Source organism: Trichomycterus rosablanca, chromosome 10 (genome assembly GCF_030014385.1).
Source record: "Trichomycterus rosablanca isolate fTriRos1 chromosome 10, fTriRos1.hap1, whole genome shotgun sequence".
NCBI lineage: Eukaryota > Metazoa > Chordata > Actinopteri > Siluriformes > Trichomycteridae > Trichomycterus > Trichomycterus rosablanca.
The window spans coordinates 29,417,608-29,438,828 of NC_085997.1; the positions used below are offsets into that span (position 1 = coordinate 29,417,608).

The 21,221-nt window shown below is 38.9% G+C and overlaps 1 protein-coding gene and 1 long non-coding RNA gene across 3 annotated transcripts in view; both read right to left on the minus strand.

Moving 5' to 3' along the window:
• cacna1g (calcium channel, voltage-dependent, T type, alpha 1G subunit) overlaps positions 1-21,221 on the minus strand; it is a 349,320-nt gene that overhangs the window by 308,144 nt on the left and 19,955 nt on the right. The gene's annotated exons all lie outside the window — the stretch shown is intronic.
• Positions 14,211-15,334, minus strand: LOC134321921 (uncharacterized). Of its 2 annotated transcripts, XR_010013940.1 has the most exons (4): positions 15,227-15,318; positions 14,769-14,848; positions 14,576-14,668; positions 14,211-14,458 (listed from the first exon to the last, which is right to left on the minus strand). It is a non-coding gene; the product is annotated as an uncharacterized LOC134321921 (long non-coding RNA). The 2 variants fall into 2 exon arrangements; XR_010013939.1 differs by lacking the exon at positions 14,769-14,848 and having other exon boundaries at positions 15,227-15,334.

Genomic DNA, 21,221 nt, shown 5'->3' on the forward strand with positions numbered 1-21,221 from the left:
AGGGCATTCGGTCAGTATGTGTTTGATAGAAATAGGTATTTGGCAAATATCACAGAGTGGGGTACCTTCCATCAAGCTATATCCATGAAAAAATTGTCTTGGCAAGTTTTGGAGGAACTCCAGTGACATTAACCATACAGAACAAATTTGAGGTGAATTGACTGTCAAACATCAGTTCCTGACTTCACAAATGTTCATTTGAGTGGATTGGCACAAATTCCCAATACATATTGTGAAAGGCGTGGTTACAAAATGAGGACTAACATAACAGAGGTGTGGTTCACTGTATATTGTCCTCACTTTTAATTACCGTTCTTAATAATAATAATAAATAATTTCACCTTATATAGCGCCTTTCATAGTACCCAAGGACGCTTTACATAGGAATCATAATCACAAACAAGATCAAACAGAAACAGAAGACGACGAGTGAAAGTGATGAGTAAACAAGAACGTTTTTAGAAGAGATTTAAACTCAGCGAGAGAGGAAGAGATACAAAGAGGGAGAGGAAGAGAGTTCCACAGTGTAGGGGCAGCAACACTAAATGATCTACCACCCATGGTGGTCGACTTAAACCTAGGAGCAACCAGAAGACCAGCATCAGACGACCTTAACCTACTAGAAGGGACATAGCGATGTAGAAGATTAGCCAGATACAAGGGGGCCAGACCATGAAGTGCCTTAAAAGTGAGCACTAAAATTTTTTATTGAATACGCTTATTGACTGGGAGCCAATGGAGTCGTTCTTATACCGGGGTGATATGCTCATGTTTTTTAGACTGGGTCAGCACTCGGGCAGCAGCATTCTGAACGATCTGCAGGGGTCGGATGGATTTTGAGGGAAGCCCATAGACGAGAGAACTGCAGTAGTCTAGTTTGGAAGTAACAAAGGCATGTACCAGGGTCTCAGCAGCTTTAAAGAACAGAAACGGACGCAGTCGAGCGACATTTCGAAGCTGAAAGAAGGCAGACTTCACCAGTTAACTTATATGTGGCTCAAATGACAGGAGAGGGTCTAACATTAACATTAGTCTGAGAACATAATGTAAAATATCATGTGGTGCAGGCCAGTTTGTGCATTGTGTGTAAATTTAATGTGGATTGTTTCACTGTAAGTATATTCAATGACCAAAACAGAAGTGGTTGCTTTTGGTTTTCTTATTATGTGATTTGAACAGTTTTTTAAATGATGGGGGGGGGGGGGGAATAATAGTTTATTGAACTTACAGTACCCTACCCTAATATTTTATAACCTCAATTTAAAACCAGGCTTGTGCCTTTACTATAAAGAACAAAAAGTGTTTTCTCCCTAATCAATCAACATACACACATTCAAATTTGCCCTTGGAGCCTAGACAACTACCTCAGAACATCACATGACATGTCCATTACCTTACACTTACTGGGACTGAAATCAGACCCCATAAGGAGGTACATAATAAAAGCTCTCGCACCGACAGATTTCTGCCAAAGTTCCTGGATTTATTTCTTTGTTCATTTTTTCCACTCAATAACTTCTGAGTTTCTGTACTGCCAAATAAAGGGGGAAGTTAGGACCCGGTGGACTCGCTCCAGCGTACTGCTGCTCGTCTGTAAATTAAAAGCAGACTTCAATTTTCCCCCCTTTTTTTCTCGTTTTTTTGTCTACTGAAGAAGGGAGTGGCGAGCCAGAGAGGCAGAGGGGGTCTGGAACAGATTTTGTAGCCACATCTTGTAGGAAATCCTGAACAGAAAATGTTAACTAGAGACACAAAACCCATGAGAACAGTGTCTCCCCCACCGCCTCTTCCTCAGTGTGACAGCAACACAGAGGCAAGAAGGCTAGCCCCATTACACACACACAGCATTTTAACACAGCAACCTCTGCAAGACGTACACAACCACTCCAACAAATTACAACCCCACATAGGATTCCAATAAAGCACAGGGTGTTGGGGGTTTAGAAAACTGAAACCATCTAAAAATTAAGACGTGTTCTGGGAAAGCCTGAATGCAACACTTAATCTAACTCAGATCTCAAATACTAATTTGAACACTGGTTGCAGCCAAGACTGACATACTGAGCCAAGTATTCATGATATCCTTAAAAAGCAATTTATAGCCCCAAATCAGAAAAAGTTGGGACAGTATGGAAAAAGGAAAAAAAAATGGGACTTTTATTTAATTGCACTGTATGAACCCAAGATATTTCATGTTTTATTTGGGTATTTGTTAATATACATGCAACACATTCCAAAAAAGTTGGGATGGAGGCACACACACACACACACACAGTGTTGGGTTTAAGTCAGGTCTTTGGCTGGGACATTCAGAGACTCTCTCCGTCATATTAAAAGTGAACCGTCGTCTCAGCCTTGGTCTGTGCTGGCTCTGTAGATGCCCAATTTGGCCAGATGACCAACATCAGAATGGCTCACGGCTGTGCCAAGATTCTTCTATTTCAAATTATTGAGGCCGTTGTGTTCCTGTGAACACTCAGAGCCTTAGATATTGTTTTATGTATTTGCCCAGATCTGTGCCTCATTACAGTTTGATCACGGATATCCACAAACAGTCCTTTCATGGCTCGGTTTTTGTCTTAAACATGCAGGCTAAAATTGTGGGCCATTACGGGCCCAGCTGTGTGCCTTTTTAAATTTTGTCCAATCAGTTCAAATTGCAACCAGTTCAATTCAAATTTCTCAAAGTTCTCAAGGATAATTAAAGCAAACATGTTCACCTGACCACAATCTGTAGTACCAAAGTAAAGGGTCGGAATAACTGAAGATCAGTTTTTTTTAATTCATAAAAAATAAAAAAATTGCTAGACATGTTAAGTAAATGTAGCATGATGGGTAAAAATCAAGGAGTCTCAATACTTTCTGGATTCACTATACATAAACTTGTTGGACATCCCATGAAAACACACTAAACATTAATATCAGGCAAATGAGATTTTAGAATCTTAATCTATTCCAACATTGTAATTAATAATTACATTATATTTTAGTACAGCAATGCATTAAATACAGTGGTACCTTGAAACTCGACATCAGTTGGTTCTGGGATTGGTATCAAGTTTAAAAGATGTTGAGTTTCAAGGTATTCTTTTCCCATAAAGATGTATGGGAAACCTGTTAATGTGTTCCATGGTCCCGTGAAACTGCATATATTTTAGGCTAATGTAAAAATAATGGGGTTGTTTGACACGTATACACTGAAAATAACACAAATATAATATAAAAACACTGAAATACAGTTAAAAACAGTTAAAAATCAATAAATAATACAATAAAACCTGTTCTTTACCTTTACTTCTTTATTGTTTCCTTATGCTTCTTAATCAAAGAGATGTTTGATCTTGGAATACCATATTCCATTAGCGATTTCAGTAAAGGTGCATTCACATGAGAAGCTGCATAATAGCTTTTGCACTGACTCTGCCATTTTTTCCTATGGAGTTTGTTTGTTTATTAGGATTGTAACGTCATGTCTTACACTTTGGTTACATTCATGACAGGAACAGTAGTTACTCATTACACAAGGTTCATCAGTTCACACAAGGTTATATCGAACACAGTCATGGACATTTGTGTATCTCCAATTCACCTCACTTGCATGTCATTTGACTGTGGGACGAAACTGGAGCACCCGGAGGAAACCCACGCAGACACGGGGAGAACATGCAAACTCCACACAGAAAGGACCCGGACTGCCACACCTGGGGATCGAACCCAGGACCTTCTTGCTGTGAGACGACAGTGCTACCCACTTAGCCACCGTCCTATGGAGTGTGCCAGTGCACAAAACGTGACCTATTGTACTAAAACGACCATGGAAATTTTATTAGTGGAGAGAAATTATGAGCAGTAATAATTAACAGTAGTTTAGTGTTCCTGTGTCATTCTTTTAGTACATTAAGTCATGTTCAGCTTTTTTTTTTTTTTTTTTTTTTTTTTTTAAATGATAAGCGTTTTAGACTCTCTTGGGAAAAGCTGATTCTTACAATTTCTCAGATTCTCGAGCTGTAACAAGTTTAAAAGTGGAACAGGAAGAAAATCCAGCTCAACACAGATACATGTGGATGCTTTCAGAGTGAATCTGCTGGTTATTCCACACAAATGCAAATTTGTCCCATATTCACACTTTGATGATGTTCAAGCCAAGCGCTGAACAAAGCGGCTGATCATTATTCATTTGAAATTAAATGAATCAATTTTTAAAAAAATAAAAGCTGAACATGTTGAGTTTAAGGTAAATGTCGAGTTTAAGGGTACAAATTTCTCGACGAAGGGCGTTGAGTTTCAAAGATTTGAGTTTAGGGGATGTTGAGTTACAAGGTACCACTGTATACTGTAATAATGGCATTTTATTCAAGTAACAATTGCTTATCTTAAAAGCGCTGTGCAACTGTGTCCCAAATTGCATAGCAAATATTATGAAAAATTAATTTAGCCATTTCTAGACCCTACTAGTAAATATAAATACATGTTAAATAGACAAATGTCTTGAATGTCAAAATAGAACACCACCATGGGTGACATATTGTACACTACACTGCAGTTTAAGAGAAAGATCTTTGTTCATCAGTTAATATCTAACTGTGATAAACCGAGCAGTACAGTAGTAATTTTTAGTATTTTTAGAGATTTTAGTATTTTAGACAACTGTAATCATTATACTATTAATTATTTATTAATAACAATAACAACCTTGCTGTCACACTGCTAATGAATTTAAGAAACCTTGTAAACCCTTTAAAAATTAAATACTGGATATGATTGGCTTTAAACAGTTTTTAAACACAGCATTAGCCTAATCCCTTCCCTGCATCAATACAAGGTCAAAAATGAGGTAAGTCAATAATATTCAGCTGTAACTGGTATATTTCTGAACTCTTGACATTCAATTAAAGTCAGTAGCATCACCCAGTTATTCTCCATAACAGTATGCAAACCAAATGTCATCATTTACTCTTATCAACGTACAGCAGCGACACCACCACCACCACACAGAAGCTCCTCCAGATCTGTCGTCTTACTATGCAAAACTGTGCAAGAGCAAAACGCGTCCCAGTAAAAACAATGAGGTGCTACACTGTAATTAGTGCGCAGTCAAGAAAATCTGTCGAGGTTTTTCCTCATGCCCTCCCCCTCAACTGAACCGGGACTGAAGAAAACAATGTTAAGTTGTGCCTCATGAAAGCCGTTCTGTAAGAGCAGATGCATAACCAGCTAGTCACTGTTACAAAATTTACCCTGACGGGGTGGGGTGATGAAGAGCCAGACGTGAAGTAAGAATAGCTAAACCTTGTCCACTTACTACAGGAGTTATTATTCTATAGGAAGTACACAATAACAATTAGAGTGTTACATTTGGTGTTTTAGGATGCTATAATGTATTTGCAATTAACATGGTCAATAATGACCATTTCTCTGAACTGAGGGTACGAATAAACACCAGTTTACCTTGTAAACTTTTAATGGAGATGATTTTAGAGTTTATTCCTTTTACCCACTAGCTGAGTCTCTTATCACATGACAGCTATCAGTCTAGGAGGGGTAAAAGATAACACAAGGTCAGCCACTATCTCTTGGCAAACTGCTCTTTATGCATCTTCTTGGCTGAACACTCGGGTGGGGTAGCAGTTTCAGCACCCTGAAGACCTAAACAGAAACAACTGGCCCTTTCTGTGGGGAGGAGAGACTAGATTCGTATTCACTTCCATCAACAGTTTAGCTGCCGTTTAGCATAAACAGTGTCAATAGAGGCAAAAGAAAACAGGGCAAAGAAAAGTAAAATTTTGGAGGGGAAATATGGGACTTGGAGAGATGACATGAATCCCATTCTTCCACACCAAGGACCAAAGTCTCATGGAATCATTTAGTGGAATGATTTTACGCATTTTCTCCCTTTTTCTCCCAATTTTTAGCACATTCAATTTTTACCCAATTGCATTATGCTCTCTCCAGTGGTGCTAACCCTTGCCCTGAGTGAGGAGAGCAAGACTGACATGCCTCCTCCGACACGTGTGCAGTAGCCGACTGCATCTTTTCACCAGCACGAGACGAGTTCATATGTGGATCAGCTTTGTGTACGGAGAGCCACACCCTGATCAACGCATTATACCTCGACTCTGTGCAGACGCCATCAACCAGCCAGCAGAGGTCATAATTCTCTCAGTTATGAGGAGTCCCTATCTGGCTTATCCTACCCGATGAACAACAGCCAATCGTTGTTCATGTAGCCACTCAGCCCAGCCCGATGGCAGAGCTGAGTTACAAACCAACGTGTTTTTACCGCTGTGCCACCACCTGAGCGGCTACATTTTTTAAAATTTATGTGTACATTGATGGGACTACCATGCAGGGACAATAATAGCTTAGTAGATAAAGCTTTGGACTATCAATCTGAAAATTGTCGGTTCAAATCCAGGCTCTTCTATGCAGCCACTGTTGGGCCCTTGAGCAAGGCACTAAACCCAGTCTGCTCCAGTACAATAGCTGACCCCTGCACTGACCCCAGCTTCCAAAACAAGCTGGAATATGCGGAAAAAGAATTGCATTGTACTGTGCATGTGTATATGCACACTTAGATCCCTTACTTAGATGTAATCTGCTAGTTTGCTGGGTAAATCCTTCCTAAAATGCTACACTGTTGTTACACCACATGGAAATATTTGAAGTAGTCCAAAGACACATATTGCCAAAAATATTTAGCAGGCGAATCCTAAAGCATGATGATCCTAAAGCCAGTACAAGGAGGTTATAGATATCAGTGTATCCCATTGGTCATTTACTTAGATTCATGGATTGTTTTTCAGTTATGACCAACCTCAAAATGCCACAATTACACAATTACCCCAAATACCCCACAGAGCCATATAATTCATGACAAAGGAGATTATATACTACAGTATATAATGCAACATTTATTACAGAACGTGATTATTTAAGCCAAGCCATTCTGCCATTTAATATATAGAAGGCTATTCAATATAGTGTATTTTAATTATGTTAGAAGTAAGAGCCAAGGAGTCATAAACCAATGTTATGGTTCCCTGGCAATGTTCAAAAAAAATTTATAAATGTTTGAATACAGAAACTTTACCACTTTGACAGCAAAATTCTTACAATCTCATGGAGTTTAACCTTTAATTTTTAACGCCCACTTAGGCTCGCAATTCCGATGGGCACTGCAATAGGGACAAGGGGCCGTTGCAAAGCCGTATTTGGGAGGCGGCTTAGAGATAAGAAGTGTTCTGCCCTGGAGTCCATCACGGCCACCTGGGACCCCCTGGCAGTTAAGCATGTCCAATAAAGGGGACAAAAGTGGGTATAGAAAGAAGGCAGACATCCTAGCTATTAGTTGAAAAACAATCAGGAATGCTCACCTCCTAAGCACAGACAACCCCCTCCTTACACACCAATACACAAGCAGACACACACTTAAAATGCCCACACACACACATTTAGTCACCCAGCACCATGGTCGTCCAGTCAGAGGATATGTAAAAACCCAGACTGACAAATGTAAGTGGATCAGGTAAATATCAAAATAAAAGAAAATGCCAATTTATATACAGTATATATATATATATATATATATATATATATATATATATATATATATATATATATATACAGTGTATCACAAAAGTGAGTACACCCCTCACATTTCTGCAGATATTTAAGTATATCTTTTCATGGGACAACACTGACAAAATGACACTTTGACACAATGAAAAGTAGTCTGTGTGCAGCTTATATAACAGTGTAAATTTATTCTTCCCTCAAAATAACTCAATATACAGCCATTAATGTCTAAACCACCGGCAACAAAAGTGAGTACACCCCTTAGTGAAAGTTCCTGAAGTGTCAATATTTTGTGTGGCCACCATTATTTCCCAGAACTGCCTTAACTCTCCTGGGCATGGAGTTTACCAGAGCTTCACAGGTTGCCACTGGAATGCTTTTCCACTCCTCCATGACGACATCACGGAGCTGGCGGATATTCGAGACTTTGCGCTCCTCCACCTTCCGCTTGAGGATGCCCCAAAGATGTTCTATTGGGTTTAGGTCTGGAGACATGCTTGGCCAGTCCATCACCTTTACCCTCAGCCTCTTCAATAAAGCAGTGGTCGTCTTAGAGGTGTGTTTGGGGTCATTATCATGCTGGAACACTGCCCTGCGACCCAGTTTCCGGAGGGAGGGGATCATGCTCTGCTTCAGTATTTCACAGTACATATTGGAGTTCATGTGTCCCTCAATGAAATGTAACTCCCCAACACCTGCTGCACTCATGCAGCCCCAGACCATGGCATTCCCACCACCATGCTTGACTGTAGGCATGACACACTTATCTTTGTACTCCTCACCTGATTGCCGCCACACATGCTTGAGACCATCTGAACCAAATAAATTAATCTTGGTCTCATCAGACCATAGGACATGGTTCCAGTAATCCATGTCCTTTGTTGACATGTCTTCAGCAAACTGTTTGCGGGCTTTTTTGTGTAGAGACTTCAGAAGAGGCTTCCTTCTGGGGTGACAGCCATGCAGACCAATTTGATGTAGTGTGCGGCGTATGGTCTGAGCACTGACAGGCTGACCCCCCACCTTTTCAATCTCTGCAGCAATGCTGACAGCACTCCTGCGCCTATCTTTCAAAGACAGCAGTTGGATGTGACGCTGAGCACGTGCACTCAGCTTCTTTGGACGACCAACGCGAGGTCTGTTCTGAGTGGACCCTGCTCTTTTAAAACGCTGGATGATCTTGGCCACTGTGCTGCAGCTCAGTTTCAGGGTGTTGGCAATCTTCTTGTAGCCTTGGCCATCTTCATGTAGCACAACAATTCGTCTTTTAAGATCCTCAGAGAGTTCTTTGCCATGAGGTGCCATGTTGGAACTTTCAGTGACCAGTATGAGAGAGTGTGAGAGCTGTACTACTAAATTGAACACACCTGCTCCCTATGCACACCTGAGACCTAGTAACACTAACAAATCACATGACATTTTGGAGGGAAAATGACAAGCAGTGCTCAATTTGGACATTTAGGGGTGTAGTCTCTTAGGGGTGTACTCACTTTTGTTGCCGGTGGTTTAGACATTAATGGCTGTATATTGAGTTATTTTGAGGGAAGAATAAATTTACACTGTTATATAAGCTGCACACAGACTACTTTTCATTGTGTCAAAGTGTCATTTTGTCAGTGTTGTCCCATGAAAAGATATACTTAAATATCTGCAGAAATGTGAGTGGTGTACTCACTTTTGTGATACACTGTATATATATATATATATATAAAAATAATATATATATATATATATATATATATATATATATATATATATATATATACACACATATATAATATATATAATATAATATATAATATATATTATATATAAATATTACACAATGAAACACTACTGTAAATGTCTATGATTTTTTTTCCCATATTGTAAAACAACATTTATTCACTGGTTTTCATTTAACCATTAATGTTTATTAGTCTAACAAAATAGCTTTGACAGAAAGCACCAGTGAAGTCCATTATTCTTGATTTTAGAGCTAGTACCCTTAGTACCAGATCATGATAGTACTCAGGAACTGGGCAAGCAGTCTTTTGTTGCTGATCTGTTATGCATACAGTACAATATTGTACAACCCTCCCACAAACAAGAGCATATGGCAAATCTGACCCAATATTTTCGACTTTCAATTATATGTAATTGTTGTCCAAGCAACTTACAGCATGCCTTACACTGATCAACCACAACATTAAAACCACCTCCTTGTTTCTACACTCACTGTTCATTTTATCAGCTCCACTTACCATATAGGGGAACTTTGTAGTTCTACAATTACTGACTGTAGTCCATCTGTTCCTCTACATACTTTTTTAGCCCTCTTTCACACTGTTCTTCAATGGTTAAGACCCCCAACAGGACCACTACTGAGCAGGTATTATTTAGGTGGTGGATCATTCTCAGCACTGCAGTGACACTGACATGGTGGTGGTGTGTTAGTGTGTGTTGTGCTGGTATGAGTAGATAAGACACAGCAGTGCTGATGGAGTTTTTAAACACCTCATTGTCACTGCTGGACTGAGAATAGTTCACCAACCAAAAACATCCTGCCAACAGTGCCCTATGGGCAGCGTCCTGTGACCACTGATGAAGGTCTAGAAGATCAAGGAATCGGGAGGAATTTCAGTGCGTAAAAAACAAGGGCGCAAGCTTAAGCTGAACGCCCGACAACACATGAAATATCTCGGGTTCATTCTGTCTGCAATGAAATAAAAGTCATGTAAGAAAATCATTACGTATTTATTTATTATTTGCATTTTCCATGCTGTCCCAACTTTTTGTCATTCGGGGTTGTAATATTTTACTGCCAATTTTTCAGTACGTTGTGCTCTGATGAAAAACCAACCCCTTATGAGGCACATGCACCATGACAAAATGATCTGACAACAAGGAAGGTGGTTACCTTAATTCTAAGCGTGTGCCAGGGGCAAAGGTGAGGGTCAAACCTATTTGTCATAACACAAAAAGGAAGCGAAGATAGGTGGTGGGGTAAGAAACTTCAGAGGCCATATGGGAATTCGGTTAAGCAAGCCAACATATATGCCGCACCCCCCTTCCAACCCATGCTCTTTCTTTCCCTCTTTCATGCCATTCCCCTTAGCCCACATCTCATCCAATTCTCTAATGAGAAAAAGCTGGTAAGAAAATTCTGGCCTGGTTCCTATATAAACTTAGACATCTCACGGAAAAGCCCAAGGAAAAAGCAAGAAAAAATAGGAGGGGTTAAAAGAAATTGGTAAGCGATCAAACAAAGAACTAAAAAAATGACCAATGAAATGAAATGAAAACCATTGTGTGCTTTTTTAAAAGGTAATAATAATATAGCACTTTCTTATACTTCCACTGTACATACATGTCCAAAATATTTCATATCCCTTTCTTCTGAGGCAACATACAGTATAATCGTGAATGTTATAGGTAGATTTAATCATTTAAAAAATAAACCTAAAAGCTGTAGAGTAAAAGCACTTTTTTTTTTTTTTTTTAAATCACACTTGACCGAGACTTTACTGTAGAGAGAACGAATACTCACGACATAAATAAATAAACAATTATGTACACCCACACATGGAGGAAAGCATTTTCACATACTATAGAAAGAAAAGCTAGTAAAATATATAACAGTCCAGCTCACACATTTACTTGTCATATATGAGTATTATGACAAGAACCAATCACATTTAAAAGCATTTACTTTGCCGCTCAGGTGGCGCAGCTGTAAAAACACACGCTAGAACACCAGAGCTGGTGTGGTGGTGTGTTAGTGTGTGTTGTGCTGGTATGAGTGGACCAGACACAGCAGCGCTGATGGAGTTTTTAAGCACCTCACTGTCACTATTGGACTGAGAATAGTCCACCAGCCAAAAATATATCCAGCCAACAGCGCTCCATGGGCAGCGTCCTGTGACCACTGATGAAGGTCTAGAAGATGACCAACTCAAACAGCAGCAATAGATGAGCGATCGTCTCTTACTTTATACCTACAGGGTGGACCAGCTAGGTAGGAGTGGACAGTGAGTGGACACGGTATTTAAAAACTCCAGCAGCGCTGCTGTGTCTGATCCACTCATACCAGCACAACACACACTAACACACCACCACCATGTCATTGTCACGGCAGTGCTGAGAATGATCCAGCACCTAATAATACCTGCTCTGTAGTGGCCCTGGGGGAGTCCTGACCATTGAAGAACAGCATGAAAAAGGGCTAACAAAGCATGCAGAAAAACAGATGGACTACAGTCAGTAATTGTAGAACTACAAAGTGCTTCTATATGGTAAGTGGAGCTGATAAAGTAGACAGTGAGTGTAGAAACAAGGATGTGGTTTGATCAGTGTATATATCTGAATTGGACTATAACAACAAAATACAATTAAGTTGGACAGTAAAAACACTTCTGTACTTTAGTTAAAGTTAAGAGAATAAACAAATGACAGGTTCTTGTTTTACTAAATTTTAGCAAACAAACCAAATTTTCCAGAAGTGTGGTTCATAAAACAAAAAGGTCATTTAAGGTACAGAGTCATTGATCTCAATCCTCCATTCAGACCACTGTCCTACAGAACCATAGATGACGGTCTTTGACAGCCCCCTTAATGAAACCCTGTGCATTAATCCAATGTTATATAACAAATGAAAGAGAGTAATGATGGATTTTTGAAATATTAAAGAGAATATAATGGCCACTCTGCAGGTCATGACTGGTTTTCAAGATTTTTGTTAAGCCTGGTGAAAGAGGAATTGGCCACTCGATCATAATTAATCGACAATAATAAAAACTGTGATTGCTTCAGGATTCAAAAATTCCTCTCATAAATCAACAATATGATAGCGTTTGGCAACCAGAGGCACCAATTAGAGCTGGAGTAACAATGCATAAGAAGTAAAAAGCTGCCAAGCTGAGTGTGCTGCTGATATTATGGGAGTGCAGAGACAGTAGCAGAAGGTGCCAACATCCAAAGCTCTTTCAACACAAGAGAGAATCTAGCACTCGGTATGAAATCATTTCATAACGACCAGAGCACTTTACAGGCTTTATTCCGCATCTTAAAAGAATGTACCGGGGCTAAATAATGTCCCTGGCACACGAGCACACTTGAGGAAGAAAACAAGTAGAATGTTCAGGAATTTTGTTCAGTTCTGGTAACTTCTGGTAAATAAAATGCATAAACACAAATTCTCTTGGTGTTTATCTCGGAGGGAATTGTATTTAACATTTTCAAACTCTGAAGCTGTGACTTACTAAGGCTTCAAATAAACAGTACTAATTTGTATTACCAGTGTAATAAATGGTGTGTGTGGTTAGTGGGCGTGATGGGATGAATTAGTAAGAATAATTGAGCAAATGACAACAATCAAGAAAAAGCAGGAAAGAAACATTATAAATGAGGTTTTTACACACGCCAACTGTTCACGATACATTTAGTACGTTTAAACACACTACGCCTTACAATAATTAATCAAAGTCTATGAGCTGTTTCCTGAAATTGTTTCAGTTTTAAACTGTAAAACACATTTAAATATTGTTCCATCAATAATATTACTGCATGTGTACAAGTGGAAACACTTCACATGGGCTCAGCTATTTGCAATTAATCTTAATTGTTCAGCAAGCTTACAGAGGAAACCCACGCAGACACGGGGAGAACATGCAAACTCCACACAGAAAGGACCCAGACCGCCCGACCTGGGGATCGAACCCAGGACCTTCTTGCTGTGAGGCGACAGTGCTACCCACCATGACACTGTTACACAATTACACACTTAAATATTGTTCCATCAGCAAAATTACTGCATGTGTACAAGTGGACACACTTCACATGGGCTCAGCGATTTGCAATTAATCTTAATTGTTCAGCAAGCTCACTGAGGAAACCCACGCTGACATGGGAAGAACATGCAAACTCCACACAGAAAGGACCCAGACAGCCCCCCTGGGGATTGAACCCAGGACCTTTTTGCTGTGAGGCCACCATGCCACTGTTCGTACATGAATTACACAATTAAATATTGTTTCATCAACAATAATACTGCATGTGTACAAGTGGAAACACACTGCATATGGGCTCAGCTATTTGCAATTAATCGTAATAGTTCACCAAGGACCTGGACTGAGAAGAGTCCACCAATCATCCAGTCAAAAACATCCAGTCAACAGCGCCCCGTGGGGAGCGTCCTGTGACCACTGATGAAGGTCTAGAAGATGACCAACTCAAACAGTAGCAAAGGATAATCAATCGTCTCTGACTTTACATCTACAAGGTGGACCAACTACACTGTAAAAAATGATGTGTTCATTTTACTTAAAAATATAGTGCAACATTTTTGCATCCCTATTTTTGAGTATACTCTACTTAAGATTTTAGGTCATTTTCACGACATACTTTAAAACGTTAGTACTAAAAAATTTTCACTTCTCTGTCTTTACATAAAAAAACATGTTTCTCTAGGTAGTAAAATTAAGCTGCTTTTTTCAACTTACTTAATTTTTTAAGATAACTGTGAGTGATAATTTGAGTTAATATCCCAGCTACTACCACCACTAATACTGATACTAATGCCACAGTCAAAGATAGTAACAGGTAAAATGGGTTGTATATGTATATCAAATAAATGAAATAATTATACCAACAAGCCATTTAGTAAACTTTAAACAACATTTTATTTTAAGAAATAGCATTTAAAAAACATCAAAATACATTTGTACTTAATGGATTTGGATAGTTCTGACTGACCACATACATCATGTCAAGCAAGATGACACATGCATTCAGGACACTTGTAAACGTGCAATCAATTGCATGCCCTCCAAAAATATCCCTACTTCTAAAGGACTGCCATCTGCACTGGGTGGTGTTTCAGGTCATCAGGATTGAATTTAATGTCCTGAAATAAACACAAAGAACAATGATATGATATTGCTTGCAAATTCTTTTCCCCACTGGTCTTTTCATAACATGGGAATGACTGCACCTCCAAAGACTTAACACATACCACACTAACCTGGTAATTTGTAATAAAGTGCTCAGCATCCTCAGAGAGGTATAGCATCATGTCAGGAATCACTATCTCTCAATGATTGCCTATATCAGCATTCTGAATGGCCAAGAAACACAAAAAAATAATGAATTCATGGTTAAACACCAAGCCTTAACATTTAAAAAATTCATACTATATCAGCAAACAATCAAATTACCTGATCCAGTAACATCAATATGTTGTGCATTTTGCATGCAGCATTTCCTGCTTTGTAGCTAAACAAACTGAGGAGTCTATCTGTGTATTTGTCCAAGTTAGAATAGAATATTACAATTACTATTACTATTAAAATTACTCCAAGTAGGTTTTAGTACAAGGCAACAGACCCTTTGTGAGTCCTCCATTAAACAATAAATAAATTAAGTTTTTGTTTGGTTTGTGACTACTCCTAAAACCAAGTTATCCATTACATTTAATCTAAAATATATTCATGCTTCCTACCTAGCATAGCAACATCGGCTTCCTAGCTAGCATAGCAACATTTGCAATAAAAATACCTTTTCCTCCACCCACACTTTACAGCTAAAGAAACCAAAACACATCTACTGTCTAAAACTAAAAAATGACTCAAAACTGCAAAACACATAAAAAGGTAAAAAAAATAAGTGTTCTTACCTTTTAAATTCTGACTTGTACTGCACCTTAGTGATGGGTCGGTCGCGAACGATCCGGCTCTAAGAGCCGGCTCTTTAAAGTGAACGACGGGATCCGGCTCCTGATTGGGAGCCGATTCTTTTTTTTTCCGGTTTTTTTTCCCGGTTTTTTTTTTTTTGCCGCACGTGATTGGTCAAGATGCGTAGTGGCGTGCACAGACAGGGGACTTGATGAAGTTTTACATTGCGCTTTACATAGGCAGACATTACATGCTGGAAAGGTGAGGAGAATGAGTGAGGAGACATAATAAAGTTTGGACATGAGGAGCCCCTTTTACAGAGAAGTTCAGACCCACTGAACTGGTGGGAGACCAAGTATTCAGTCTACCCACATCTTATACATGTGATGGCACATAGACTGTGTAATGTAGCAACATCTGCCCCCTCAGAGAGAAAAAAAACAGGGCAGTTGAAAACAGGGAGAAACAGGATCTTCGCTAAAGACTTACAAATACTGTCACCTGGATGCTGCTTTTTTTTTTTTTTGCACATTTTCATTTATATTTTGTTGAGTGATGCTTTGTTGATGTTGTGTTCTTTCACTCTAGATGCAAATTTACAAGTAATATACACAATCAGACCTTTTTGTCTAATTGAGATGGGTCTTTGTTTTTGTATTTATTGTTGTAGCACTCTATTCCATGTTGAGTATATAGATAAAACCATTTAAATAATAAACATTTGATACAATGTTTTTACATTAGTAATTCATTTTACATGTAATTTGGTAATAAATTAATTTAAGGAACAAAAAAATCGAAGGAGCCACTTGGGAGCCGAAAGAGCCGGCTCTTTTTAGTGAGCCGAGCCAAAAGAACCGGCTCTCTAAAAAGAGCCGGAATTCCCATCACTACTGCACCTGCATGATTCAAATTTTCTTCTTTGCACCAACGTCCTGTGTCACGTGGTTTCCCAAGAATACTTAAAATACTGAGTTCAGTCTGCTCAATTCTAGTGGATGTTGACAATCATCAAAACTTTAAGTAATGTTTTAACAAAATTGCGAGTATAATAAAAACATAAAATACATGACTGCATTTATTCTTTTTATTAAGTAAAGTTCAAAAAGTTGCATTTTAGGTAAAATCTACTTATTTTAATAAGCAAACTTTACTGGGTTCGAGAATCATTTTTTACAGTGTAGGTAGGAGTGTCTAAAAGAGTGGACAGTGAGTGAACATGGTAATTTAAAACTCCAGCAGCATTGCTGTGTCTGATCCACTCATACCAGCACAACACACACTAACACACACTAACACACCACCACCATGTCAGTGTCACTGCAGTGCTGAGAATAATCCAACACCTAAATAATACCTGCTCTGTGGTGGTCCTGACCTTTGAAGAACCGGGTGAAAGGAGGTTAAAAATTTATGTAGAGAAACAGATAAACTAGTCAGTACTTGTAGAAGTACAAAGTGCTCCTATATGTTAAGTGGAGCTGATAAAATGGACAGTGTGTGTAGAAACAAGGAGGTGGTTTTAATGTTATGGCTGATCGGTGTATGTAAAGCGACTGTGCAACTGTGCAAAAGATTAGTACCTAAATTAGTTCCTACAGCTGCATTGATTAACAGAAACAATAATTCTCATGATCTGAAAACCAGAGTGTTCTTATTTTAAAAAGTGTCTCGATATACAGTATATAGAAAGCAATATGCACAGACAATACCTTAACTTACAAGAACAGGCTTTTTGTGACTATCTTGCACTCATAAAAACATCGACAGATGAAGATATATGTACTGGAAAACTAATATTAAAAACAAGAATTTGCATAAACCACTGTTTTAAGTGTCTTATTATTCCACAATTTTCCCTTGTAGGACTCCAAGCCCTGCGGGCAAGATATTTTCTGCTGGTTAAGTAAGTGTACACTTTGTGTTCCATTTTACTTACTGTTTAGAAAAGCCAACTATTTATTCCTTTAGATAGCTGTCAGATAGCGAAGACGAGAAAATTTTCTACACATACGACATAGAAACCATACAGTAGTCTTTTCTGCACTAAATCCAATCTGAAAGGCACTAACCAGGCTTTTAGATGAAAAACCACACCTACAGGATTCCTCTGTGTCGGCTATGGACTGCCGTTACAGTCATTCTTGAAGCATCAATAATTTTCCAATAGTAAATTGTCCCAGGTTCACTTAACACATACAGGCTCTCACGCCGTCAGGTTCCTGCTTGTGTACTACTGTTGAACAAATACTTTTACAGCCAAGCATCAAGAGGAACCAGAATCACATGGAGTCACATGGAGGAACATCAGATATAGCTTTAGTATAACATACCATAAGGGGATGAGTTATGAGTGACACAAACGAATGACAAACAGAATAAATCAGACGGCATTAATACAGACAGACTGTAAATCAGATGGCTACATGTGTAGATTCTATGCTTGTTGATGCATTGTAGCTCTGCCAGGCCTCTCTACATTTACATTGTCTGCAATTAGCAGACACTTTCATTCAAAGCAACTTAAAGTACTGTACAGTGTCTATGCAAGTGTATATAGATAGATAGATAAGATAGATAGATAGATAGATAGATAGATAGATAGATAGATAGATAGATAGATAGATAGATAGATAGATAGATAGATAGATAGATAGATAGATAGATAGATAGATAGATTTTCTCCCCTTTTTTTCTCCAGACTTTTTAGCGCGTCCAATCGCCCGATTGCGTCATGCTTCCTCTATGCAAATGCCGACACCCGCTCTGATTTGAGGAGAACGAAGCTAACCCACGCCCCCTCCGACACAAGGGCAGCAGCCATAGCATCTTTTTACCCACACTAGGCGAGTGCTAATGCGGATCAGCCTTGTGTACAGAGAGACACACCCTGATCAACGCACTTCTTCCCCGCCTCTGTGCAGGCGCCAATCAGCCAGCAGAGGTCACAGTCGCATCAGTCACGAGGAGTCCCTATCCGGTTTAATATCCCACCCCCATATGACCAACAGGCCAATTGTTGTTCATGTGGCCGCTCAGCCCAGCCGGATGGCAGAGCTGAGATTCGAAACGATGTATTCGAGATCCCAGCTCTGGTGTGCTAGCGTGTGTTTTTACCGCTGCACCACCTGAGCAGCCCATATCTGACTGAACATTTAACAGAAAATTGTAGTTACATTGTAAAGTATACAATTGTATAGTCCATCACTTGCCACACTTAAATATGTGGTCTTAAATTTAGACTTATTATTTAAAGAAATAAGATGCAAATATGCAAAAATAAAAGTCAAGTATTTTTTTTTTTTTCTTAACGACTGTATAAAGTGTAATAACTATAGATACCAACAGCACAAAATCCCCCACACCAATAAATGAAATGCTACATGGACCATTAAAGTCCTTATACACAAACACTAGGTGTTAATTTAATAATTGGGAATTGCTGTGTAGCAATGCATAACAATATAAAATGAAATTTAATTTGAAGTACGTTTCTATAAAGCCAATTCATTACTGCATTCCTTCAGGTGAACAGACTGCATGTATCTGCGTGGGAGGATAAATCTAAAGCAATTAATTTTCTTCCCATAGCTCAGTTATTAGGATCCAGTTTGGACTGATTGTTTGCCAGGTAGACCTGTGCTTTCAGCAGCAAGGGATCTGCACGACAAACGGTGGGCTACAAATGATATATACAAAGGAATATCAGACCTTAAGGATCTGTGTAATAGCTCAGGCCGAGAGAACCACATGAGGACTGCGTTTGCTCACAGGCAGTATCAGTCGTCGAGAAGCATTCGATAATACAAGCTTATTTTGCACGGACGTAGGTTTCTGCGGTGAAGTAGTGAGCGTGAGGCCGACCGAGAAACAGACGAAGAGTAAGACGATTGTGTTTGATTGGGCAGCTTTTCAGAGGCCGCAGGACTGATCATATTTCCCTGCGAAGAAAAACAAAGCATCTGCACCCAGACATCACAATCAGGTCCAGCCGCTTGCCAATCCAAAAAAGCATTCTTTCCTTCGCTAAGGCCGCTCCAAGTCCATTTCAAACCAAACAGAGCACCTCCACTCAGAAGCATCCACAAGTGCCTGCGAGCCTCCTGATTTTAAAAAGTGAAACACTTAGTTTTACCCTCACCAGAAGCTTCGACTGGTGCCCACATTTCAGTCAGAATGCTCCCACAAGTGGGTAAGAAACTTTTTAAGAAATGGAAGGCTGAGCATTTGGATGTGCACCATTCACGAGATAATCACTTAAAGATGCATCGTACGAATGAAATTAGCTTGGAGAACTCTCTTAAAGCATGAGCTGTGCACTCCTGAAAAGGCTACTAACATTTACTTTTGCTAAAAGGTACACAAAAAAAACCCCTCCTTTTTGTACCGCTCAAAATTTTCCATGGAGACCAAACTCAAGTGAATGGTTAGGTGAGAAGTGGCCTAGTGTACCGTAGGGGGTAAATATTACAAAAATAAATTTGGGACATAAGGCCTCTCAAAATTTAAACCAGTGACTTGAGGCGCATGTCACATGATTGAGAATGGTACATTAATAAGCTTTTTTTATTTGCCCTACAAAGCAAAGCATCAGTGACAAAACTGCATTTTGTTTCCCATTTTCCTTCAAATCTAACCATTGCCAGGTCCACTATTGCAATTTTCAACCATTAGGGGTGGTACAGAGAACCATACAGTACCTGGAGCACTATGCACTAAGCTCGATGAACACCCCACCACCAGAGCAAGTGCACTGACCACAAATAAGGTAAATTCAATTGCATAGCCACAATGAAAAACATTCACCTTCCCTGTGTCTGACTGGGTAACCACAGCCTGGTCAATAGCACAACCTGGGATTTGAACAAGAGCTTGAAATGTCAGCAGTTGCTGTTTAGTGCATTAGACGGTCGCACCAACCAAGCATTCAGAATTATAAAAAAAAAAAAAATAATAACATTCTGAGAGGGAAATTTGTCAAGCATCCAGTCAGAATACATTGCTTACTGGAACTAGGTGGATTTAACCAAGTTTGGCAACAAGGTCTAACTGGCTATGACTAAAAAGCCAGAATTAGCTTGTTTTGATTGTTCAGCCATAGTGACCATTTAATTTAATGTATATAATTTATTGAATTCATTCTATTATTTTTTTTTATTTATTTATTTTTTTTTTTTTTTGGGGGGGGGGGCAACAGGAGCCTGATTAGACACACAAACAACAACAACAACAAAAAAAGACACAAGGGATCAATAATAATCAGCGTTTTTAGTCATATGAACTTTACAAAATGTAGATTTTACCGTCAGTTGCAAGCAGTTCACAAACCAAACATGCTACTCATAATAAGCTACATTTGTATATTAGTTTGTTTATTAGGATTTTTTACATCATGTTTTACACTTAATACATTCATGACAGGAAACGGTAGTTACTCATTACTACCCACTTAGCCACCGTGCCGCCCTTTTGTATATGAAAGCAATTCCTAACAACAACGCAGATATTTCAATACACAGTTTTACTTTTATAATGGAATGTTATGCAACGCTACACATATCTGCATTACTATGCAGTCAGACTACATTATAAAGCAAAAGAGCTTTCATGTTTGTGATTATTGATTTTAATGCAGAATTGTTTTCATTTCATTTATTATTTAAATGATATAAAAGCATAAACAGGCTGCAGTTTAGAAACTCCAAATGTAGCTGTACACAGAGCTGGCGCATACACACTAAGGGTGGGTCTTACTCTAAAGAGATCTTTAGATTTACTCTAGAGCACATGTGTCAAACTCAAGGCCCGCAGGCCAAATCCAGCACGCCATGTCATTTTACGTGGCCCGCGAGAGCTTAAAAGACTTATGATTGTCTTAAAATACACTGTAAAATCATACATAAACTGCATCTTCCACAATGCATGCTAGAGGTGGATTTCGAACAAGTGATGTTGAGAAATATTTACAAATAATCCCAAAATGTACAAGAAGAGAAA